Genomic DNA, 26,501 nt, shown 5'->3' with positions numbered 1-26,501 from the left:
CACTCATTTTAATTACCTATTTTTTGGTGAAATATGTTATTGTTGCAGGTGTTCTCTTAATCATTCTTGTGGAGGCTGCTCAGGAACTGGCTTCTTACTTTACTATTAAACATATTAATGGTTGGAGGAAGGTATGCATTGCCTTTTGAACTGGGGTAGTCTGGCCGAGCAGTCTAAGGTACTGGATTTTAGTTCTAGACTCAGGTAACAGGTAGCTAACATTGAGCCCTTTTTTTTAAAAGGGCTTTTCTGGTGCAGTGGCAGCATCTCTACCTCTAAACCTGCTGGTATGACTTCAATTCCCATCTGGTTAATTAAAAATCTTTTGCAGACCTTCTACAGTTTCCATCTATTTGTTTTGAGGCTGCTGGGAAAATTAGAATTTGTTGCGTAGATTCTTGAGAACATGGTCCTGAGTGGCTTTCTTGAAATGCTGAGGGGAAAGGAATTCCAGAATTTTATTACAACAGCAAAGTCAATATATTACCAAGTGAGGAAGGTGTGTGCCTCAGATGGGAATTTGCAGCTGTTAGTGTTCTCAGGTACCTGCTTCCCTTGTCTTATAAGGTGGCAGACATTGCCAGCTTGGAAGGTGCTGTCAAAGAACCCTTGGGCTAGTTCCTGCACAGAACCTTGTAAAAGATATTGCTACCACTGCACACTGCTGGTGAAAGGAGTGAAGATTAAGGCAGTGCATGGATTTCAATCAAATTGGCTGTTTTTTTTCCCAGATGGTGTCAACATCCTTGAGTTTTGTTGGAACAGCACTCATTCAGACAAGTTCCATTACACTCCTGCGTTGTGTAAAACAATATTCATTTCTCAGCTACCATCATAAAATTGAGATTGACTGGTCAGTCATCCCATTTTGTAACCCAATAGCAGTTTATGGTACTAGGCTAGTAATCCGGAGATTGTGAGTTTAAAATCCCTGGAAAACTTCCCAGGTCCCAGCATGGGAATCTAGCTAGTCTACCTGCTAATCCAGTCGTCCGTTCCACATGTGTTCATTTTTCATTCTCTCTGAAAGCAAACCATATAGTTATAAAAACAGAATCACCACTCATGGCAAGGTGCACAGCCACATTTTCAAGCAATAACTTCATCTATATCTTCAGAACAAATATAAAGAATAGACTTGGCAGAAATATAGATTTTTCACCTATCCATCTACACAACAGCACTTTTGCCAGCACTACATCAACATTAAAAGTATTTTATAGGATCTATGGTGCTTTGGAATACACATTAAATGTATTTTATTAGTTGTAAGACATGTTCTAAGGTTATGAATAGTGCTAATTAATTCAAAACCTTCTTTCTTGGAACATCTTGAGATGATGTGAAAAGCTACTTAAAAAAGTAAGCAGCTGTTGCTGAACAAAACACCAAAACATAGGTACAAACATTATGAATCAGATATTGAGATCAACTAAAGTATCACAACGGCATTAAAATCAACATTGTTCAGAAATGATCAGTTTAAGGTTGCTCCAATTTGATGTGTTTGTACTGAACAAAATTTCTTGCACTTTGGAAAAGATCCTTGTCAATAAGAAACAGGTTTAACAAGTGCTGCCATCCATATCTTGACAGGACTAACATGGTCTCATATGTGAAGGTAGCCACTTCCTGTGTATGGTAAACAGTCTTACAGGTTAAATAAGATGGAGTTTATTATATCTTTGCAACTATATACAGAGTATAAGCATATGCTCTACATTACTGCGAAGACTGTTGGGAGGATCAAGCCATGATATGATAACCCCTGCAAGGTTCATGGGAAATCAATTAAGTTTTTTGAGTATGAATTCTCTTGGTAACTCACAATGGCTTGTCCAGCTGGAACTTATCAGCTGAGCCCTTTATATGGTATTGTCCCTACACCTAGACCAGGAGGCCAAGATTCAAGTCCCACCTGCACCAGAGATGTGTAATACCATCTCTGAACAGGTTGTTGAGAAAATTAGGTCAAATTTTAAAAAATTAAACAAAAAATGTATAATATAGCTCTTCGGGTTGGTTAGCTCAGTTGGCTAATTTATGATGCCAACAGAGTGGGTTCAATTCCCATCACCAGCTGAGGCATGGTGACCTTCAGGTTAAGCCACCATCAGTCCTCTCTCTCCATTGAGAGATACCCTTTTGTCCAGTAGGACTATGGCTTCTAGGAAGGCTATGAAGTATATAATAGTATCACAGAGCAGGTTGATTGGAAAATAGATTAAGAAACAAACATAAAGCATACAGCAGCTCTTTGTCCCATCCCACTCTCCCTAACTTCCCCATACCTTTGATGGTTTGAATTGCCCTTAATCAGCTTTGCATGTAAATATTGAATTGGCTACATGGGTGTTTTTTTCCCTTATATCAAGAAATGTTATCACACACAACTGGATGTTCTTTTCCCACAACCAAATCCCTTGACTTTTTTTATTTTTAACTATTAACCACCAGGAACTCTGTAGCGCTGGCACCAAAAGCATTGTATCTTCCATGGTGTCCACCTCATAGGTCTGCTTTATTTTTGTTTTTCACACAGCTAAACAGCTTTGCCACCACCAAAATCACCATGATTTTTTTAAAAAACTACTAACCACTCCCACTAATTACTCTTGTAGTCAATTAAATATCTACAAGCAAAGCCCATTATAGGCAAAGCAAACCACCATGGTGATGTTTAATAGTTTTAAAAAATGCAAAATCAAAAGTCCTGGTGATTTTGATGATGGGAAGATTGTTCAGTTGTGTGTGGTAACATTTCTGGGTAAAATAAAAATAAAGCAGCCCTTTACAAAACAGACCCATGTCCACTCCCACTCTTCCTACACAATATCCCCCTGACTTTTGATGGTTTGGGTCTGCAAAGCTACCTGTTCTAGGCTAGGATTAGCCTATGTATGCCATGATTTGGTTTTTAACACAAGTAATATTCATCTCTAATCAAGCTTCCTGACTTATTACACATGAAATCCTATTTTACTCTTCCCCAAAGTCCTCATGATATCATCACACTGCGTGATGCTTATTCCACTCAGGCAAGTATTAACCCGCTCAGATCCATATACAATATCTTATGCCAAGCCTTTTTCCTGATAACTACTGTTGATGCACACAAGTGTATGTAATGACATGTACCAGTATCCTATGTTCCCATGAATCTTCAACTTGCCAAATTCACATAGAGATTTCCTTATACTTCCTGAGTATGTTCTCATCAGACTGGATAGAATGATAGCTTGCTAGCTTAAAAGATAGTTGTCTTGCACTGCTTTTCTTTCACAGAGGAAACTTTCCCTGCCACGTCAAGCAGTTCTTTCTTTCCAGCATAGTCATAGAGTAATAGAGATGTACAGGATGGAAACAGACTCTTCGGTCCAACTTGTCCATGCCAACCAGATATCCTAACCTGATCTAGTCCCATTTGCCAGCACTTGGCCCATATGTCTTCTGAATGGTGTCTTCTATGGAGTTGTGGGTGTGATATTTTCAAATTGTACCAGTGTATTTTTGTCCTCAATCCAGATGTGAAGTTGGTATTTGGTAGACCTTTACTTCAGTTTTTTGATTAATTTGGATTTTCTTGTTCACTGTCACCAATTTTGTTTTCTTCCCCAACAGTGTTACCTGAAGGTTTCTTCTTGTATTATATGATATCCATAATGGTTACTGAGTATTCTTTTTAGGAAGGTAGAGAGGTCAAATATTCAACTTGAATTTATCCCTTCCCGGTTACCTCAGCACCTAATGTGTGATGTGGATTTGTCATAACTAGCTTTTCACTGTATTGTGTTGCAATCTAATACAAATCATTTGCAGATGCTTCAGTTGTCTTGAGTGGGATATACTGATCAGTTACACCTCTTTGCCTTTCTCTCATAGTTTGTTGGCATTTGGAATCTGAACTGTCTTCAGTGTTGTTAGCAGTGGAAATAAATTGTTGTCAAACTTGTAAAGTCACAGCTTTCACCTCATGGACAGAATTAGACAAATTTTGCCAATTAGACCAATTAGCCTCAGGGGATCCTACTTTTTTGTTTGGATGCCATCATGAACTTATGGAGCCTTGTTAAATCTTTTATTGGCTATTCTTTGACCAGCTATTCCCTGATCTTTTCTTGTTTAATCCCTTCCAGCTTTTGAATGAGATTGAGGTCAAAACATGCCTTCCTAATCAGGAATTAGAATTCCCAGCAACAAGGTGCATTTAAGGCTCCTAGTACTTGGTGTCCACTACGTTGGAGGGTTGCTTGTGGTGAACCTTTAACATTAAGTGTAGTTGAGCTTCTGTTGACTAAAATCTGTGTACTGTCAGCAAAGGCTTGCAATCTGATAATATTATGACACCTACTACTGTGTCTAATTTGAAACTTGTGAGATGCTCAGTAACATATCAGTTTTTCAAAATGTTTGGCCTGGGTCATCAGTTTCACTAAGAAATGTTTTAGTTTATTTTCTGTTGGACACTATTCTACCTCTCTTATTGCTTTGTCTGGGTAATGCTTTAGTCTTTTGCCTTTTTGTAGCTGCTCCTGCTTTAGCATGTTGACATCATTTTACAATAAAAGCATTCATAGAATCCCTTCAGCGTGGAAACAGGCCCTTCGGACAAGTCCATACTGACACTCCGAAGAGTAACCCACCCAGACCTATTCCCCTAATCTATATTTCTCCTAACTCATGCACCTAACCAACACATCCCTGAACACTATGGGCAATTTAGCATGGCCAATTCACCTAACCTGCACATCTTTGGCCTGTGGGAGCAAACCAGAGCAAACCCATGCAGACATGGGAAAAATGTGCAAACTCCACACAGTTTCCCGAGGCTGGAATCAAACCTGGGTCCCTGGCGCTGTGAGGCTAACCATTGAGCCACCGTGCCACCTTACTGAGCTATCGTGCCACCCTTTTGATCACTTAACATTGTTTGCATATTTGCTTCTAAACATTGGCAAGGACTTTTAGTGTCTAGTGTCTGTCTTATCCACTATGTTAGCTTTCCATGTGTGGCTTTTGTGTTTCTTTACCATAAAAATCAAATGGATTCTGAAACTCTGCTATGCAAAATCTGAGTTTCCAGACCACTGCTTCGCTTATTATCTGAATAGCATTTTCTGGAGTTAGGTCTTCTTTACGCTATAATACATCTTGTATGACTCTCCAGTAAAGGTTACAACTACTGAATCTTCTGAATTCTGACTTTAAAGTACCATTGTTGCATCACTCCACTAGGCCGCCATGTTCAATAATGAAGTGATCTATGAATTCCCCAGATGCTATATTTTTTCTGTTAAATCTTACTGATTTAAAAACTTCATTAGTTATAAAGTTGAAACAATTGTCAAAAGAACAATTTACCTGTAACAAGCCAAAATCAGATTGATCAGGGAATCTAGTGGGTTAATTAGAATATTAAAAAGAATAAATAGTTAGGAGGCCATGAAAAGGGACCTATGTTTGATAGCTTATATTGCACTCTGTATAGCCTCATGATACGAGGAAAATAACAAATGGATTCACAATTTCCAATTAACTGTAATCTCTCCATAGCCTTGAAACCTGATTCTGATAAACACTAAATGGAGTTTTATTTGCATGGACAGATTTCATTAATTGGGCTGTTGTACTTCAGAGTTTTTTTTTCCGTCGAAAGCATCTGGAAGGACGTTACACATCAGAGTGTTTGCTAAAACCAAATGGGTTCTGCAGGTTGAAAGAAGGACAAACTGCTGAAAGGAAATATTTCAGGACTACAGGGCAAGGGAAGGGGATTGGGACTAGCTGAGCATTTAAATGTAGACAGCTGGCATAAAGGCTAATGCTCGAAACGTTGATTCTCCTGCTCCTCGGATGCTCTCTGACCTGCTGTGCTTTTCTCAACTCTGATCTCCAGCATCTGCAGTCCCCACTTTCTCCTAGCTGGCATGAACGTATCGAGTTGAAAACCCTCCTTTGTGTGTAACTATTTCTGAATCTGTCTGTGATTGTAGATGTTTGGCATGGTTGTCATAGCCCTGAAAGTAGGATATTAGCATCACTAATGATATTGGCTGATATCACTTAATCTAGATGGATATTTAAGGCAGATCCTGGATTTTAAATGGGGTAAATTGCACTCTATATGTAAGAGCAGTAATGAAGATAATTCTTCTCACTCTGCTCCTCTTGCACTGGACTTTTGTTCAGGCTTTCGGTTTGATACTGAGCCCTGTGTGCTCCTTCACCTTTCCTTTAGACAGGCTCACGTAAATAACAGAAGGACAATCAAATCATTTAACCCCATTCTTACATGCTCCACCATGAATGAGTTACATTTCAAACTCAGTCAGCATTGAAAATGATTAGACCAGGAAAAGTTCTCTAAGATGGACAGATACATCAAAAATCAAGGTGGGTAGAAATGATGTGCCTGCTGATTCCTATTGGTTAGATTCTTCTTGCTTAGTTCACCTATGACCAGACCAGATACAGAGGACAAGAGCTCTTCCATGAAGAGGGAATTTTACTCAGGAACAGTTTTATTCTGTTCCTCTAATCTTCCATGGAAAAGAATCCTGCAGCATTGCCAAGGCATTTTTCTGAGGATTCATTGTGTGCCATTGATTTCACATGAGCTCATGGAGATAGTCCTTGGCCTATTTCAGAGCACTGCATGTATCTTGTATCAATTATTTAATAAGAGCATAGTCTGGGAAAATAACATTGCACCAATTGTTTGCTGCCAAACATTTTTCTTTAAAGCATTACTTGTGGGATTTGCTAGACAATGGGTGGTGGAGTAACATAGCCAAAGTCACAGAAGCACAGAAGTCTTATGGTGCAGGTGGAGGCCTTTGAACCATCATCCATAAACAGTTCTTCTAATTAGCAACATTATCTAATGTCAATCTGCTTCTTTTTTCCCATGTCGTTGCACATTATTTTTATCCAAATAACCATCCACAGCCCTCTTGAATGCCTCAATTGAATCTTCCATCGCCATTCTTTTAGGCAGTGCATTCCATAGCCTAACTACTTTCTGAGTGAAAAAGATTTTACTCACAATACAATTGCATCTTTTGCAAATCATTTTAAATCTACTTCATGCCATTCTTGTTTCCTTGTTCAAGTGGGAAGAGCTTTTCCTTATCTTCTGTATCTAGTCCACTCTTGGTTTTAAAAGCCATATCAGATCTCCTCTTAGTCTTCTTCTCTCCAATGAAGACAGTCCCGATTTCTTCAATCTATCCTCATAATTGAAGTTTCTCATCCCTAGAATCATTCTTGTCAATCATTCCTGCTCTCTTTCCAATGCATTCACATCTTTCGTATGATGTGAACTGTACACAATACTCCAACTGACAACTAACAAGCCTTATACAAGTTCAACATCATTTCCTTGCTCTTGCACTCTAAGCCTCTATTAATAAAATCAAGAATATCGTATCCTTTACTCACTGCTCTCTGCACTTCCCTGGCCAATTTCAGTGATTTGTGCACATAGACATCCAGGATTACCTGCTCATTCTTCACCCCCTTTAGAATTTTACCACTATCATATATTTTGGACCTCAAGTTAGTTTCAGCCCAGAAATATGAAGCTATTTTGTCTTTACCCCATTGACATGGTAATGAGACATATTGGGGTAGTGGGGGAGAAGGGGTATAAGTTGAAGAGCTGTGTTTCTAGTGTCCCACTGCTTTGGGTTTTTCCTCCAAATTCACATCATGCAAACTATGTCCATTCATATTACGGTGGGTCAACTCAAATAGAATAGCAATGAAATAAGTATGTTATTTGAACCTGTGAACCATTCTATACCAGGAGAGATGATGATATTTTCTAACTACAGTGTTGAAGTTTTATTCAAATCCGTTAGCTCTATATCTAGGAATGGCAATCTTGCCACCTTATGACAAGGCAATTCTAACAATTAACGTCCACCCCAATCTGTGACAGAAGCCCCCAGTGGCACCATCAGCAATATCCACACTTATTGCTAAAATGTCATTTATCCTGACTCAATCACTGGCAGGTTTTCCTATCACCCTGAAGGCCTCCCATCATTACACCTGAGATGCAGTGAATTCATGTTGCAATGCAATGTATCTGAAAGGAGTGGAGGTATTATCTACTTATTTTCTCATAAAAGAGGACCAGCAGCATAAAACTGATGATATTCCAACACTGAATGCTTTTACTTTGGTTTTGTCAGCATCACAGACTGACATTAGCCTTCTATTCTGATGTAGAAATGTGATTAACAGTATGCCAATGATCAGATAGCCTGTTTGCAATGTTGACAGAGAAATAGAAATTAGTCAGGACACCAGGGATAACTCTTCCGCTCTTCTTCAGAGACAGTGCCATGGGAGCTTTTACATTCATGTGAACAGGCAGGTTTTTAAAAAATATTTATTTGTGGGATGTGGGCATCGCTGACTTGGCCAGCATTTATTGCCTATCCCTGGTTACCATGGAAAAGGTGGTGGTGAGCTGCCTTTGTGAATCGCTGCAGTCCTCAAGATGGGACCCCTGATTAATGTCTCAACTGAAATACGGCACCTCTGACAGTACAATACCTGCTCAGAACTAGTAGCAAAGAGAAGGAAACAATAACTCAATTTTTCTTGGTTGAGATTGTAGTCCAAGAGTAAAAAGATATTATTATTCAACTGCTCTAAGAGCTCTCTTTTTACATTCATTATCTAGCAAATCTTACAAACATTTTTCAAAAAGACATCTTTTGAAACAAACAATTAGTGCAATATCATTTTCTCAAACAATGTTCTTTTAAAATATTTGATACAAGATACATGCAACTAAATGCCAGCTTTGCATCATAAGGATAGCTGGTATGGAATTTGGAAGAAAAAACTCTTGCTCCTGTAGTATTGATAGGGTTCCTTTTCTGCATTTGAACTTTAAAGAACTCTTTTGGAGTAAAGCACTCCATATGTACCACAAGAAACCAACTCCACATATATTTCAGAGCTGAAAATGTGTTGCTGGAAAAGTGCAGCAGGTCAGGCAGCATCCAAGGAGCAGGAGAATCGACGTTTCGGGCATGAGCCTTTCTTCATTTCCTGAAGAAGGGCTCATGCCCGAAACGTCGATTCTCCTGCTCCTTGGATGCTGCCTGACCTGCTGCGCTTTTCCAGCAACACATTTTCAGCTCTGATCTCCACCATCTGCAGTTCTCACTTTCTCCACGTATATTTCACACTATCGATTACCAGAAATGCTGAAAATGTTCCACTCCCCAACAGTAACATATTTACATTGGTAAGCAAAAGGGAAAAAGCTAAATATAAATCAACATTATGGTCATGGTTGTTTCTGAATCACATATGAACATTTGAATTAAATGCAGGAGTAGGCAATTTGGCCCCGCGAGCCATCTCTTCTATTTGATAAGATCTAATTGTGGTAGCAACTGTCTCCTACTTTTCCTGTGTTCAGAACAAATCCTAATTCCAAATGTGACGACTGTTCTCATATTGTAGGCTGGCCTTCCAAACATCAATGTGCCAACAGTTTTCACCTCCATTTGTAGGCCCTTTCCTCAAACTTAGCTTCCAATTTTGTTTTGTCTGATGTTACTGTCTTGTCACTAGTTTATCAGCATTGTTGTGAGCATTGTTTTTCCCTCCTTATTTTACTTCTAGGGAAGCTTAAAGCAGGAAAATTCTAAACTCTTTAATGCTGGCTATCTCCTGGTTTATCTCTTATAACATGAAGAACTCCTTACGCTTCAATGGGTCCCTCCTTCCTATAATCCTCAGGCCTGACATCACGAACTATGATTTGTGATTTACCCTGCTACTATTTTCAGCCATTATGGCACCTAGTGTGGTTCAGTGATAGCGCTCTTTTCTATGAACCAACAAGTTGTGGGTTCATATTTCCATTGCAATGACCTTGCATCCAAATTCTTGATTGATTTTCCAGTCCAGTACCGAGGGTACGTTGAAATGTCAGAGGTGTCGTTCAGATGATACATTAAACCAACATCCTGTCCACCCTTCCGACCTTCATTCATCCTACTTTCAGCAATATAATTAAAATAGATTACTTAGTAATTATCATAATGCTGTTTTGTATAATTTTGTGTGCAAGTTGGCTGCTGCGTTTCCTATTATTATAACAGAGACTATGATTTATTTGCTTTGAAGTGTTTTGTAATATCCTGAGGTCATGGAAGGCCCTATATAAATGCAAGTTGTTCTGTCATAATGTTGTGCTTTACGCTCTTTGTATATTTTAAGCAGTAATAATTAGTAAAGTCTGCAATTGTAATCACCTCGTGGACAGTCCTTAGAACGTATATACAATTAAAAATAGATGACATGTTTTGAAAAAGTCAATACTTCTCTGCCTCAATGGAATGTGTATGAAAGTGAGAAGATTCAGCTGCTATAACTTGACACGTAAACATGAAGCAGTTGCAACTTCCGACAAATTACAAAATAGGCTCATTACAAGTACATCGAAAAACACTACTGGGGGTACTTTACTGGAGTGGAGGCATGGAAACTAACTCAATTTCTTTTCCTCACAGAAAAGATGTAATAGCTTAATTCAGTGTTCAAATTGTCATGTCATTTTCAAATATCCCTGAGATTCAAGTTAGTTATAACTATCATAATGATAAGCATTTGTTAAATCATAACTTATGTGAGTCAGCATGTTGTATATAAGCAGAAAAACAATCATTTTAGCAGCAAGAACTAATTTGCAGTAATTTAGCACTTAGAATGGCAGGATAAAAAGAAAAACAAAAGTGCATTATTTAAATATCACTTGTCATTATCTTCTACAAAATGTAACTTTAGATGAAAAAATTAACAAGTTATTAGTGAATTGAAACTCAAAGCTACAGTTAATGGAATATTGAAAATACTTTGTAGTTTCCATTTCCTTAAAAGATATGTTTGTGTGTCCGTGTGTGTGTCTGTCTATATTCGATCTCCAAACATTTTAGAGAGAATTGGAAGGGAGATTCACAGAGTGAACCAAGAGATTAATTGAATTTCTACTAGGTAGAAACTGCTGGAAAAGCTCAGCAGGTCTGGCAGCATCTATGGAGAGAAATAAACGTGACCCTTCTTCAGAAACATTAACTCCGCTTTCTCTCCAGAGATGCTGCCAGATCTGATGAGTTTTTTCCAGCAATTTCTGTTTTGTTTCTGATTTCTAGCATCCTCAGTTCTTTGATTTTTCTACTAATTAAAGTTTGCTCCACAGTCATAAAGTCATGACAGATCCGAATGATCTTAACTCACTTCCCTTTTCACCTTCTACACCCTTTGACTCCCTCAACAATTGATAATCTATATATCCAACACAGTCTTAACAATATTTATTGACCTTGTATCCGCTGGTCTCTGGGGAAGAGAATTCAACACACAAATTACCGTCTGAGAGGTAAATAATTCTCTTCATCCCTGTTATAGATGATATGTCCTTTCTTTTAAACAGTGTTTTGTAATTCAGATTTGGAGGTGCTGGTGTTGGACTGAGGTGTACGAAGTTAAACATCACAAAATGCCAGGTTATGATCCAACAGCTTTACTTGGTAGCACGAGCTTTTGGAGCGCTGCTCCTTTATCAGGTGGTTGTGGAGTATAAGATTGTAAGACACAGAATTTATAGCAAAAGTTTACAGTGTGGTGCAACAGTGTACTTGCATAATTGCATTTTATTTTTCTCAAAAAACTGCATGAATCCATGTAAGATTCTGTAAATCCCATTTTTAGAAATAGAATCAGTCTGAACACTGGGGCACCTTCAATGCATTATCTGGGCCAACATGGCACCTATTGTTAAAAGTTCACTTGAGAATGTAACTTTTTAAAAAAAAGTTCTGCGATTTACATATGACCAACATGGTCATTTTAAAAGATGAGAGACTTAACAAACAATCCAGGTCTTTTTCAATATATAATTTCAGTTGCATCACACTGTAAACTTTTGCTATAAATTCTGTGTCTTACAATCTTGAACTCTATAACCACCTGATGAAGGAGTAGAGCTCTGAAAGCCAGTGCTTCCAAATAAACCTGTTGGACTATAGCCTGGTGTTGTGTGATTTTTAATCTTGTGGTTCTAGCCCCTCCCACAAGGGGAATCAACCTTTCAATCGCCTCTCTGTCAATTTCCCTCAGGAACCTGATTCCATAAGATCACTTCTCATTCCATTAGGCCCTTCAACAGGTACAGGCACAACCTGACCAACCTTTCTTCAAAGATAATATCTTTTTCTTCTGCATCAGTAGACTGAACCTTCTTTGAACTACTTCTAATTATTTTAGCCTTTTGCAAGTAAGAAAACCAAGAAACACCTTCTAGCTGTGGTCTCACTTATATTCTACAAAATGAATGCAAAATTACTCTATTCCCTTTGCGATAAATACCAACATTTCAATTAGCCTTCCTAATCACTTACTTTACTTCCATGTCACATTTAAGTGAATCATATACCAGGATACCAATTCCCTCTGTACTGCAGTTTTACAATCTTTCTTCATTTACATTACATACTACTTTTTTTCTGACAAAATGGATGAGTACACATTTTTCCCTAGATATTCCATCTGCTGATGAAGGATTTCTCAAATTTGGCAGCTGTAATTTAACGTATTTACATCCCTTTGTAGACTTTTTGTGTTTTCCTCACAATTTACTTTCCTATCTCCATTTATGTCATCAGCAAATTTAGTAACATACATTACACATGGTCCTAGAATGTAGGGCAAGAGCCAAAGTCAGTCATTCCCCAATAATACATGTGCAAGGCTGCTGTTGGCCCTTTGCAATGTAAACATGTTTACAAAGCATTGCAATTTTTAATATTTACTTTTGGAATGTACTCATGAATGTGACAGACATCACTGCAACAAAATGGGAAATGTAGCCATTTATATCTTTTTCTAGCCAATTTTCTCTCTTGTTAAGAACATTAGCTTTTCGACGGGCACCCTTCCTTGGAGTTCCTCTGATATGCCAATATGTTTTTAGATGTGAATCATTGAATAACAATGTGGAATGGCTGCCTGGTTAATTTTCGTCTTTCCAACTCAAAGACATTAAGTTAATTATAAAGCTTTGACTGCTGATTTCAACTAACTTAGAGTAGTCGTGGGCCATCCTGACCTGTATACAAGCTGCTGTTTGAAATAATTAAAAGGCAATAAGGCAACATACCTCTCCTGACTCTGCACAGCAGCTTGGGAACTTGGCATTCTAAAAATATTGAGCAAAGCACTATTGCTGGTACTGCACCAGATAAGTAAACTCTTGTGCAAATAGATAGTGGAGGATCTAGGCAAGATCATTTTTTGCTTGCAATTAATTCGACATAGAAACCGTATTTAGCTTTAAGCATTGCAGCAAAGAATTTGCCCTGTTTTATTATGTGTTGTCAATGAACGTATAACCATGTCAAATTTACATCTCCAGGTAACTTCAGTAGTTAAAACAATTGTAACGCAAGACTGAAAATTTCATGAAATTCAAAAGAATCATATATTAAGTCAACATTCTTCCCAGCTATATAATGAGAAAATGGACTACTGATTATCACAGTGAGCCATACATCAGCTGATTAGTTGATGTTAACTCAAGAATTAATTGAGAGACCTATTAGCAGCTTTAGGCTAGGCAGCATTTAAATTATTCGGAGTTCCTGCTTTTAATTATGATCCAGTGACTCCTGTTAATAACTGCGCAAGTGTGACTTGCTAACTACTTGCTTGTTGAACCAGCTGATTGTAACATTAGGAGAAAGTGAGGACTGCAGATGCTGGAGATCAGAGCTGAAAAATGTGTTGCGGGAAAAGCGCAGCAGGTCAGGCAGCATCGACGTTTCGGCGGAAGGGCTTATGCCTGAAACGTCGATTCTCCTGCTCCTTTGATGCTGCCTGACCTGCTGCACTTTTCCAGCAACACATTTTTCAGCTCTGTTTGTAACATTACTTTTGTTGTACTGAATTTTAGCCTTCATTGAGTGGATTCCTGATGAATGTCTCAGCCATGTTAGAAAGTAGGCCCTTTTTTCATCTAACAGTCATTCAATAATCTTGCTTGCCAGACCAATGAGATCAGGGAGCTTGGGCTACTAATGGGATGAAAATCTCACAGCATCTCCTCGTGTATCTGGTCCCATCTTCATACGCCTGTGGTTGCACACCAACTGAATACTAATGAAAATGAACTTGTGTAATTTTAAACACTCCTAGTTGCTCTGCAGGGATGTGGATTGCCATTTGTATCCCAAACTGTGGGAAGCCAGCCAGAGACAGAAGTTGAATGTTTACTTATTTTAGTCATCTTCTTCACAGGCAGAGTTCACACACAGTCTGCCTTGACAAACATTATGTAGCTGATCTGTCTTATGTATTTACATACAGATGCCCAGCAGTTTCTACCATTGCTCTGGAAGTGGGACAAAGTCAAAATATTGAGCGAGATGGTCACGTTCATGGTTGCTGATGCTACTTGTCTACTGACTTCAACAGGAGTAGGTTGTCTTCTAAGATGCTGCAGATGATTGACACCATCTAATGGGACTATCTCAGATGCTGGAAGTACAACTCTTTTGAGAGGTCAGGGCAGCTGAACATTTAGCTGTTCCCTCTGTTTAATGGATAGTGCGTCCTTTGATCTCCATCCCACCTATGCTCCTTTCTCTGCTGATTGCTTTCAGATCTCTCTGTTGTAGGCTTTTGCTGCTGAATGTTCTGACCATGTTCACTGTCTGTCGAGGCACCAGCTACCCTGATCTGAAACTGACTTCACATCCAATACTCTAACCAGACCCTTTGCCAGTGGTAGCTATGAAAGCGATTGTGAAATCTGTGTATTTATTACTGTATTTGCTGATTTTTAGTGAGGCCAAAGACCTGTTATCACCTTAATTTCCATGACATGTTGGGAAATCTGCGGGTGTATTGTTAAGTTCAAATATCAAGCAGTGGAGTGATTAATATATTTAAGTATCAGCGTTGTAATAGTTTTGAGGTCTGAATTGATGTGGTCCTGCAATACTGACTTGAATGGAATTTGGGCCAGTTTAACCCCAACCCCATTGAAACAAACACATAAACTCATAGGCTGCTCCATATTAAAATTCACTCCCAAGTGACTGTTTACCAGAAGATGGGATTCTCTTTGGGGGCAGTATTCTATCTTTCAACACTGTCTAATGGAAAATCTCAAAATTATATATCTCATTGTTTTGCAAGAGATGCTTGAATTAGTCAGCAGAGTTCACAGGTATGGACATCACAGCAACAGCAGAGGTTATTTCTAAATGATTTTCAGATGAAGTTCACCTTAAAGATGTACCACATTAGTCTAGCTAAATATCACTTAAAATGTGCAACACAGAAATTTAATTGATTCAGCGCAGAGTAGATTCAACGCCTCAATATAGCCAAAAAATGGAATGTTTTTGTCCGTATGGCTCAATAACCCAGGTTAAAGTCTTTGCTTAGTTCAATGAGGCAATTTATTTCAGTTTGAGGCAATGGGCAGTGTTTTGCTTTATTGAACCAAAAGCATTCAGGACCAATGAGCTTTCTAGTGATTAGACAGTTCCACTTTTGACCCCATTTCCCAATGGATCAATTACTGCTTTCTTCTTGTTATAGATGTTGGAAGGAATATTATTAAAGAGATTGTGTACGGATCATTAGAGTTGGAATAGCCAGTCAGCAGGAGTATGTGCAAACATACATCACAGGAGCCAGTAGAACCAGACAACTAGTCTCACAGGCGGGTGCTGTAAATCACAGTTTGTTGAGTTCTGATATTGCTGAAGTACAATGGCTTTGAGAACAGCGTGGTGTTAGCTTTAGCTTTGGAGTTAGAAGATAACATGGGAGGAGGATGAATTGCCCTTTATTTTTGCCATAGAAATATAAAGAAAGTTCAGCTGTTTCATAGAACCATATAAAAGAGGTCACATTTCTTTGCTGTCTTTCCCATAGGCCTGTAATGCATTCCTTGGTTAGTCAAATAATAAAACACAGAATGCTATTAGAATTGCAACTTATGACGGTGTGCAGTGTCACCCAATGTTAGAAAAAAAGTTTAGAGGCAGGTAAGTCACAGCTCTTAGTTTATATGCAGTGTTTAAAATATATTTAAATTTATTCATTGCTTCAAGACTTGGATCATTGTCTTTCATGTGTTAAAATTAGTCCTTTGATCCCAAGGTAAGATTGTTTGAATCATGAGGTGATGAGATAAATGAAACTGGAGACTCCCTATGTGCGCTGGTAAATCAAACAGGGAGAAGCAGGATGTAGGGGAAAAGTTAAAGAGGGAAAGATTCTGTGGATATCTGTATAGCCTTCTCTAACTAACTATATTTTATATAGAGAGAGGCAGAAGAATAAGACAAAGAAAACTACTTCACGTTGTTTCTATATTATAGACTTTAAGCTGCCACACGCTGCTTCCTGGCTATTTTTATTAACCCATCTGAAAATGTTTTATAGTGTCTCAGCCCCCCTCCAACTGAAGATTTGTAATTACATTCTCTTCATTACTTTTCTTTTTCTTGAGTGCCAGGTCAGTTGTATCATGGATTGAATTCATTCAGCCTTCTGTGGTGAATAAAATGAGTATCTTGTATAAACTACGGGGGAGGGGAGAACTGACTGCAGGGATTGTGTCAGGGTATCAGCCAATGGCCCAAGTATAATTTTCCAATGTTCCTGACCATTGTCAATATAAATGGATTTTGGTGACATCTCATGGTACCACCTGGTGTTGATTAGGTAAATCTCCGCTCTAATTATTGTTCCTTTTATAGATTTTCTGAATTCTGTTTGTCACAGACAACTCTACTTCTGACCCTGAACTCAAATCATTTGTTGTATCGTTATCTTTTTTCTATATTGAAGAAATTAGCCAGAAATTGACAAGACAAATGGATTATTGAAAAGTGAAGATGGCAGCTCAAATTTATTGTAATATTTCACATTTGTATCTCCATTTACTAGAAAGCAATTTTCAATTGGATTCTGCCTGATTGGAATCCTGAGCTCTCTAAATAATAAGACAATCCATCTATGTAGCCAAAATTAAACCAAGGTGAATTATATTGTTGGGACCAAAGTTTCATCTCTTTTGCCAGCTATAAGAGTTCTTTGGGAAATAAATTTGAGCAGTTACAGCCCAATCTTAATGAAGAAAAAGGGAAATACCTAAACATATGTGGCATCTTTGATAAGCACCAGACTCCTCAAAACACATTACAGCTAATGAAATATATTTGACACTGTTATAAAATAGGAAGCATGGCTGACAAGGTGTGCACAGTAGGATCCCACAAACAGCAATGTGATAGTGATCACATTTTTTTGGTGAAAATGCTTGGGGGTTAAATAGCGACCCAACTGCTCTGCTTTGCAGCAGTGCCACAGGATCGTATACATCCTTCAAAGCAAGTAGATGGAGTCTCAGAGTAATATCTCATCTGAAATAATTCCACTGAGTCCAATAATCCATCACCAAGTCAGCCTTTATTTACATATGGAGAGTCCTTGACACTGATTTCGCTTCCTCAGAGCCAGCTCTCAGAGTGAACAGTACCTCTGGACCATGTTAACAACTCCAATCAGGAAACTCATATTCAATGAGATCCACTCGGCTGATTTTGTTACAATCATTACATCACTCCCCCTCTAAGTACAGTGACAGAGGCCTGTTCTTTTCCTTGTAGTTCTCCTGGGGCATTTTCACACTGGGTCCAGTTCCTGTGACTCTGCCTTGGATACCGGACCATAGCCCACCTCTTGTGCTCAGAGTGCCTTGGAAGAAATTCATCTTCTTCTTCAGTTGGTAAAGGTGTTGAGGCTATGACATCCATGCTGTCCATCTCAAACTGTGAGGTTTCTTCAACGCTAGATGGAGGAAGGGAACTCTTGGGTTCCGACATCCTTTGCGGCTGTCCTGAAGAGTTGTGTATGTTTTGCTTCTGCCCCGCTTGTGAGTTTGAAACTTTCATTTGATCCATGTGCTTGTTCAGGACCGCCTCATCTTCCTGCACTTTGTAGGTCACGGGACCTGACCTTGCGTTGACCATGCCTCTTACCCACATGGGGCCATTTCTGTGGTTTCAGAACCAAACCTCCCCAGCCTGAAGAAAACTGTCTGTCTTGCTTTGAGGAGTCTTGAATCCAGCATTGGTGTTCATGATGCCATTTCACTGCCCCCCCCCCCCTCCATCTGCGAAGATCAGATTTAACCTGGTGTGAAGTCCTCTCCCCATGAGCAACTCTGCTGGAGCAGTTCCTGTAGTTGCGTAAGGGGTGATCCTATAATCAAATAGGAACCGGGACAGTTTGGTATTGAATGAAACCATAGGCTGTTCCTTTAAGCCTGCCTTCAAAGTTTGGACTGCTCTTTTCACTAGACCATTGGACAATGGATGGTATGGAGCTGTCCTTAATTGTCGAATGCCATTCGACTTTAGGAAATATTTGAATTCCCTGCTGGTAAATGATGGCCCGTTGTCTGCGAACAACATTTCTGGCAGTCGGTGTATTGCAAAAGATGCTCACAGCTTTTCTATTGTCATTGCTGTGTTTGACGAATGAACTCTATGTATGTTCAACCACTTTGCATGGGCATCCACAATGACTAAGAACATTGAGCCCATGAAAGAGCCGGCATAGTTGACATGTAATCATGTGTAGGGTATACCTGGTCATTCCCACAAACATGGGGAACCTCTGACAGTAAATTTTGTTCTTGTTTGCACTCCGGACACTGCCCCACCAACACACCGATGTTGGCAACCAGTCCTGGCCACCAGACAAAATCTTCATTTTGGACACTTCTAGGTGACCCTGATAGTTTTCAGCCAGTATCTGGTGGCAACCTTTGCTCGGAACAATCACTCTTGCTCTCCATAATAAAATGGCATTGTCTATGGTGATCTGGTCACACCAGGTCCAGAATGGTTTCAATTCTGGTTTGATGGCGTTTTGTTTCCCCCATTAGCACCAGCTGTTTTAGTTTTGTCAGGACTGATCTTTTAGCATTCACAGTCTTATATTGTCAGCAGTGACCAGAAAGGTGCCCACCTCTTACAGTGCAAGACTTTCATTATTGCATTGGAACAGCAGCATAAATTTCTACTACTCACATCCTAGAGGGGTCTTCAAACTGGACACTTATGACTCAGAGGTAGTGTGTTTTGTGGCTTTCTATACATTAAGTCCACATAACATTTACCACAAAGTTGGGGTCTTGTTGAGATAGATGTCTTGCAGTTTATTAGTATCACAAACTATTTATACAATTACATTATCACATATTTATACTCATAGTCTGGGTTCTATGCTTCCTGATGTTACTATACATTACTTTCACAGATCTGACTGACTGAAGGCACTCCATTAGCTCTATTAGACACAGAGTTACTGAAGCCGAGTTGGATAAATTTATGTTACTGACATGTCATGATGTCAGTGTCTTAAAGGTACATACCTTTCTAGTCTGGAATCTACGCTATAATACAATCACATCCTTTTCTCTTTAAGGAATGGGAAGTCTTTTCTGATAACATATACAAGGATGCATGTGGATATATTGTCTTTATACTTTCAAACAACATTTTGTTGACTAGGTTTAGTCCTTGTAGCTATCACAACTTGGTCATATAATATGGCTTACCTTTAGTATTTGTCATCACGAATTAGTGTATGTCATTTGTCATAGCCATGTGACTGTTGTCTGGCATGTTATCATCCGTTTCCAAATCGTCATTCTCTGTGAATGACGATTGATCATGTGCAGTCCAGATATGTCGTCCATTTCTTTGCAAGTGGCAAGCCAGAAATATCACTTAGTACAATGTCATAACCACAACCTACATTCAATGTAGCAGCATCTTTGCACAAATCCATGTGTTCATATGAAAATTGCAAACTCATATGATCTATCCCAATTGATTGTTGGGAAAAACCCATGTGGTTCACTAATGTCCTTAAAGGGGAAAATACTATCCTTATCTGGTCTGACCGACTTGTGACTTCAGACTCACAGCAAGATGGTTGACTCTTAACTGCCCTCTGGGCAATAAATGCTGACCTAGCCTGTGATACCACATCCCATGAGTGAATTTAAAAAAGATAAAATAATGTATTGTTTCAAGATTTATTTAATACCATTTTGGGAGGTTTTGCTCTGGTATCTACTTCTACAGAATTAATTAAACTTCTTTCCATGCAGTTTTGTTTTACTCTTTCATCTAAAGTAATGAGCAGAGAGAATCTTCCTGTTATTGTTACAATGTCATATTTAAATTGCAACCTGATGGAAACTTCCCCGATGGAAGATACATTTTAGTATTCAATAAGTCAATTGTTCTGTGTTCAAAAAATGTTGAGTCTGTTTACTATTGATGTTCACTGTGCTCGATTGGTTAAGTCTGGATTTAGCCTCAGATAAATAAAACTAAAAAGAGTTGGAAGTGAGAGTTAGAAACTCATTGTAGATGCTTTTAAATGTCATGAATAAAACTAGTTACACATGTAGAAACTCGGGTTATGTATGCATGGATCTGAGATGTGAAATTGACAACACTTTTCATTTGATCTGTGAAGTATCTAACTTGGGAACACCTCAGGTTGAGATTAGCAACTAGTAGGAATTATTTTCTGCATTGAAACCCTTCATTTTTAATAACAAAAGGTATAATTTTAATCAATGTCATGATATATGCAAGGAGCCTGAACTCCCTTGAGCTAAAATAAAGAGCTAAAAATGCTGGAAATCTGAAACACAAACAGAAATTGCAGGTGAAACTCAGCAGGTCTGGCAGCATCTGTGAGGAGAAAGCAGATTCAATGTTAACCTGGTCCAATCTGGGAGCCCTGGCTGACAGATATAAACAGGAGTGCCCTACCGCTGTTAGGCTGTAGTGTGGGGAAAAAAACAGGAGTGTCAGAGGTTCTTTTCACTCTAAGAGCAGACTCTGAGGAAGTTAGAGCAGTGTTAGTACTGTGCATGTGTAAATAAAGGGTGAATGGATTCCGGCTTCTGTCGATATATTTCAGAAATGTTCATTTTCCTTTCTCCGCACTGATGCTGCCAGATGTGCTTTGTTTCACTTGAAATTCCTTGATTTACAGTTTGCCTTTCATTGCCATCCTCCTGGCAGTGATCTTGTCAGATTTGGCACCTAGTTGACATTATGATGGCAGGTACCCATGGCACTATTGTCATATCTTTGGTGTTCACCTGTTGTATATGGCTAGAAGATCCAGTATCTATCCATGGCTGAGTGACCTGAGTGGTGATGAGTTGCCGATTGCATGTCACCCTCAGAGGGTAAAACAGTGATACTAATTGGGATAGCTCTCTTAAAAGGTTAACACAGGTATGAGGGGCCAAATATTTGCTTTCTCTGTGCTGTAAGATTCTATGATTAGAGAACTCACCACTTGGGGATTTCTTAAAAGTGCATTCAAAGGATGTGGGCCTTCAAGGCTGACATTTACTGTGCCTTGCTACTTAAAATGGAATGGCTCTTCAGAAGTCAGTTGACAGTAAACCACAATGATGAAGAAATGGTGCCATGTATATACCAGACCTGAGAATAACATTCTTTTAACAACTTGAGTTTCTTTGACAATCCTGTTTATTGATACCATTTATATTTTATTTTATTTTCAGAGTTACTGAACTAAATTAAAATACTCAAAATACCTTGGCGTGATCCTATAACCTCTGAATTATTAGCCCAGACCTCTGCATTACAAGTTCTGGAAGGTAAGTATTTTATAAGTATTCTGGAAGTTAACCCACAAGCAACTCTCCTTATGTTATGCTTTGTCAGACAACTGCAATGCGCTACTAAGCTGGATGCACAAACACCTTAAAAGAACAAATCTCCCCCCATGTCTGCCCACTATCATCCAGCTGGATGGCAATGCATTCACTTGACTTAATTTTGATCACAGTCAGACTATCACTTGCAATGGATTCTCATCCAGCTCTTGCACCACTCCAGCTTGTGGGGGGGTTGTGCGGGTATGGGGGCAATGGGATGGGCTTCTCTTCTATTTCTCACGTACATGGCAACTCTCACCGACATCCCCTGAAAAGAGAGTCTAAGTTTTCACACGCATGGTGATCATTCCCACATTCACCATGGCACAATGTATTCTGACCCTCCACTATTACCAAGCTATCAGATGGTTTATCCAACATCTGGAAGTGAATAAGAAGAAACATCCTTCAATTAAATTTTGAGAAGACTGAAACCATTGTCTTTGGTGACCCCTATAAATTCTGTGTGTAACTACTAACTCCAGCCATCTCACAGAAGATGACTGACAGTTTGAAAACTTGATATTCTATTTGACTCAGAAATGAGCTTCTAACCACTTAAACCTTTACTCAAACCACCTATTTCTATCTCCTTAACATTATCTGGCTTCACATGTCTCCAATTATCTGCTGCTGAAATCTTCAATCATATCTCTGTTCGAGACTTCACTAATCCAATTTGACATGTACCAACCTCTAAGACCCCCACGGTACATCTCTGATCCACTAACATGATTCTTCTGCAATTAAATGCTGCATTTTGGGCTGCAAAGGGACATTGTGTGCTCAGGGACATACACCCAGCCTATGGATTGGACCAGGTTGTTCGCTTGCTATCATAGCATTCACTCACTCAGACCCTACCAGAGAGCTGTGATTTGGAGATGCCGGTGTTGGACTGGGGTGTACAAAGTTAAAAATCACACAACACCAGGTTATAGTCCAACAGGTTTAATTGAAAGCACACTAGCTTTCGGAGTGACACTCCTTCATCAGGTGATACCAGAGAGCTGACAGCATCCCTGTCTTACCTCTCCTTTGTTTGCACTTTTAGCCCTCAGCCAGAGCTACCAGTCCCAGAGTACTGCAGTATTGCTCCGTCATTCAGGCCCAGTGCTATAAAATGGGATTAGAATAATTAGGCAGTTGGCTTAAATAGCATAGTTTCGAGAGGTCGAAGGGCCTTTTTTTTGCTACAAACCTCTATGACTCTAAGCTGACACAGCCAAAAAAAAACATAAGATTCAACCTTTAGTGTTTTGACCCTTGAAAGCAGCCCTGAGCTTTGTTACTATTGCTGGTGATAATTCCTTAGTTTGCTCCAGTCCAGTAAAAAACAAATTGTAACCATGAAGCTACCTTGATATCTTGCAGTTTAAAAAGTAGCATGATGGGAAGTGCTCCCAAATGTATAATTATTTTAAATCTTACTAATTTAAAGTTGGTCACATGTAAATTAGTGGTGACAGGGAAAAGGACACAAAAGAAAAGGAAGTAGCTGTTTGGTGTGCTTTCAAAATATTCACAAATGCAGGCCTGGAAAATGTTTGCAGTAATGCAATTTAAATGTCTTTAAACTGCTTTGTTAGTGCTTTTCAATGGCCAGGCAGTGGATTAACTCACAGTTGGTGATGGCTCTAAAGAGCACAAAGTTCAATCTAGTCAGTGGTAATGTCACTGGATTATGAATCCAGAAACCCAGGCTAGTGCTTTCGGGACATAAATTCAAATGTTGCCATGGCTGCTGGTTGAATCTAAACTCAATTAAGCAATTTGGAATTAAAACCTCATCTCAGTAATGGTGACTGCAGAACTACCATTGAAAAACCCATCTGGTATACTAGCATTCTTTCAGGAAGGATATCTCTCATCCTTACCCTCTCAGTATACATGTGACTCCAGGCCCATGACAATATGGTTGACTGTTAACTAACCTGTGCAATACCCTAACAATCAGTTCCAGGTAATTAGGGATGGGCAACAAACGTTGGCCTAGACAGCGATGTCTACATCACAGAAGAGAGTAAAGAACAAACAATTTCATTGCTTCCAGTTGGGACATCATGCAGGATGTCATGAAGATGGCTTCAATGTCAGGGAGGCAAACCATTAATCCCTGCTGAAAAGAGTAAATGCAAGCTGATGAGTAAGATCACTCACTGAGCCTGACTTCCTATTGCAAGATGTACTTCACATACATCTTGTAGCCTGGTGCATTAGATAATGATGGTAGAGACCACATTATGGCGACACAGTGGCTCAGTGGTTAGCACTGCTGCATTACAGCATCAGGGTCCCAGGTTTGATTCCAGCCTCGGGTGACTGTCTGTGTGGAGTTTGCACATTCTCCCCGTGTCTGCGTGGGTTTCCTCCGGGTGCTCTGGTTTCCTCCCACAGTCCAAAGATGTGCAGGTTAGGTGAATTGGCCATGCTAAATTGCCCATAGTGTTAGATGCATTAGTTAGAGGGAAATGGATCTGGATGGGTTACTCTTCGGAGGGTCGGTGTGGACTGATTGGGCTGAAGGGCCTGTTTCCACACTGTAGGTAATCTAATCTAATCTAATTATTATGAAAGCACCACCCTAGGGAGGGGGTTAATGTTGGAGGATGGGATAAAATAGGATGTGACCCCAGAATTTCTGATTCAGAGGCAGGGTGACTACCCACAGTGCCATACGACATATGTGTGAACCTTGGTAAAAGGTGTGGGGGTTGGTTAGCTCAGCTGGCTGGACAGCTGGTTGGCAATGCAGAGTTACACAACCTTGTTGAATGTTTTTAAGGTAAAGATTGATATATTTTTGAACTGTAAAGGAATTGAGTGTTGTGGTGAGAGGCGGAGAAGTGGAGCTGAGTCAATGAAAAGATCAGCAATGATCTTATTGAATGGCAGAGCAAACCAGACGAGACAGATGGCCTACTCCTGCTCCTGTTTCTTATGCTCATTCAATTCCTGCATCAACTGAGAGGTTATCATGAAGGACTCACCTTCTTGGCCTTACCCCTCACTGAAGCATGAGGACACTCAGGTTAAATCACCTCCAGTTGTCTCTGTTTAATGGGAGAGCAGCTCTATGGTCTGGTAAGACTATGGCACCTTTACATTTAAAGGTGTGATGAACTACAGATGATGTGGTCCCAAAGCTTGCGAACAATCAATGAGGAGAAAGTGAGGTCTGCAGATGCTGGAGATCAAAGTTGAAACTTTATTGCTGGAACAGCACAGCAGGTCAGGCAGCATCCAGGGAACAGGAGATTCGACGTTTCGGGCACAGGCCCTTTCCTGAAGAAGGGCCTGTGCCCGAAACGTCGAATCTCCTGTTCCCTGGATGCTGCCTGACCTGCTGTGCTGTTCCAGCAATAAAGTTTCAACAACAATCAATGACTAAACTGACACAGAAATAGATATGTACTGAATGTGGCATTTGACAGCCATTTTGATCATGGACTGCACATCACCAAGACTCAATGCCTTTGTAGAAGGAGAAAGGTCATAAAACGTATTTATCCCTCGTGCAAGACTGGCAAAGCTTGAAGTCATGCTTTGATTGAGAATAGGAGAAAGTGAGGACAGCGGATACTGGAGATCAGAGTCGTAAAGCACACTAAGTCAGGCAGCATCTGAGGAACAGGAGAATCATTCCTGATGAAAGGCTTATGCTCAAAATGTTGATTCTCCTGCTCCTCTCATTGAGAATAGTTCACCCACAACAGCCGAAAGTGCCACATTATAAAACATATTGATGCATCTACCCACTGAACTATGATGTGGAGGGGACAATTGGTGGGAGTTAGAGATAGAGTTCACATTCTCTTACTTACCACAAAAGACACTATATTTGAATTGGAAATCAGTTGTACAATATCACTAAACATAGCTGGAGAAACAGCACCATTGGAACTCACATACAGAAGCTGTACTATCTGGGGATGGTTACAATGGCTGGTTATTATTCCCACCATTCCCCCCACCCCTTGCTAGGCATGTTTTTACTGGTGGGAGGTGGGGCACAACAATAAAATGCCAGTCTACCTCCCTCCTGCCATCCCTGAGCTATTCCCCATTATAAGGAGGGTGACGATGGATCCAATAGATCATCTGCCCTCAGGCCTATTGAGAACCTAAACTGACTCATTAATTGGCAATTAAGCCACTTCCACTGCTATACAATGTTGAGTTCTGTGAGATGGGTAGTGTCCCAACCTCTGTGCTTGGAGTCCTGGGTTTGAATCCCATCTGCTTCAGAGGTCTGCCACAACATGTCTGAACATGTTGATGAGAAAATAAATTAAAATTTTGGGCAGTGACAAGTCAGCCATTTCTTAAAGCTTTCCTTAAAAGGGCCGGGGGGCACATAAATTTGAGGTACCCTCTGTGAACAGGAGGCAACCTTCAAGATGTCACGATCTACTTTTTTCTTCTCTGTCTGCCTCCCAAAAGCTCCCTCTTCCCTCGGAGCCCTCCCTATGCTCTGCAATCTCTCCCATCCTAAAAGTCTGGGATATAACTGTCTCTGATGGCCGTTGCTTTCCGTCCTGTATCTTGCAGTCCCAGCACTTATTACTGAGTTCTTGCCCTGCCGGCACTGTTGGAGTTATTAGCCAATCAGATTGACCAGTAGATCTCAATGATGAGGCTTCCAATTCACTGAGGGGTGGAAGTC

At 39.7% G+C, this 26,501-nt stretch overlaps 1 protein-coding gene across 10 annotated transcripts in view; it reads left to right on the top strand.

Moving 5' to 3' along the window:
• Positions 1-26,501, top strand: part of tspan18b (tetraspanin 18b) — a 125,656-nt gene that overhangs the window by 58,348 nt on the left and 40,807 nt on the right. For 6 of the 10 annotated variants that reach the window (XM_087973646.1, XM_043716887.2, XM_043716886.2 and 3 more), the window contains one exon: positions 21,680-21,775. The exons of 2 other annotated variants lie outside the window; for them this stretch is intronic. The gene's annotated coding sequence lies outside the window, so the exon portion shown is untranslated. Of the gene's footprint in view, positions 1-14,394; positions 14,590-21,679; positions 21,776-26,501 lie in introns of all 10 variants that reach the window. 2 more of the 10 variants (XM_087973643.1, XM_087973641.1) reach the window with 1 other exon arrangement.

Source organism: Chiloscyllium plagiosum, unplaced genomic scaffold (assembly GCF_037043375.1).
Source record: "Chiloscyllium plagiosum isolate Xiang-an unplaced genomic scaffold, Cpla_swu_hap1 HiC_scaffold_26, whole genome shotgun sequence".
Taxonomy (NCBI): Eukaryota; Metazoa; Chordata; class Chondrichthyes; order Orectolobiformes; family Hemiscylliidae; genus Chiloscyllium; species Chiloscyllium plagiosum.
This window is presented reverse-complemented; position numbering and strand designations above follow the sequence as displayed.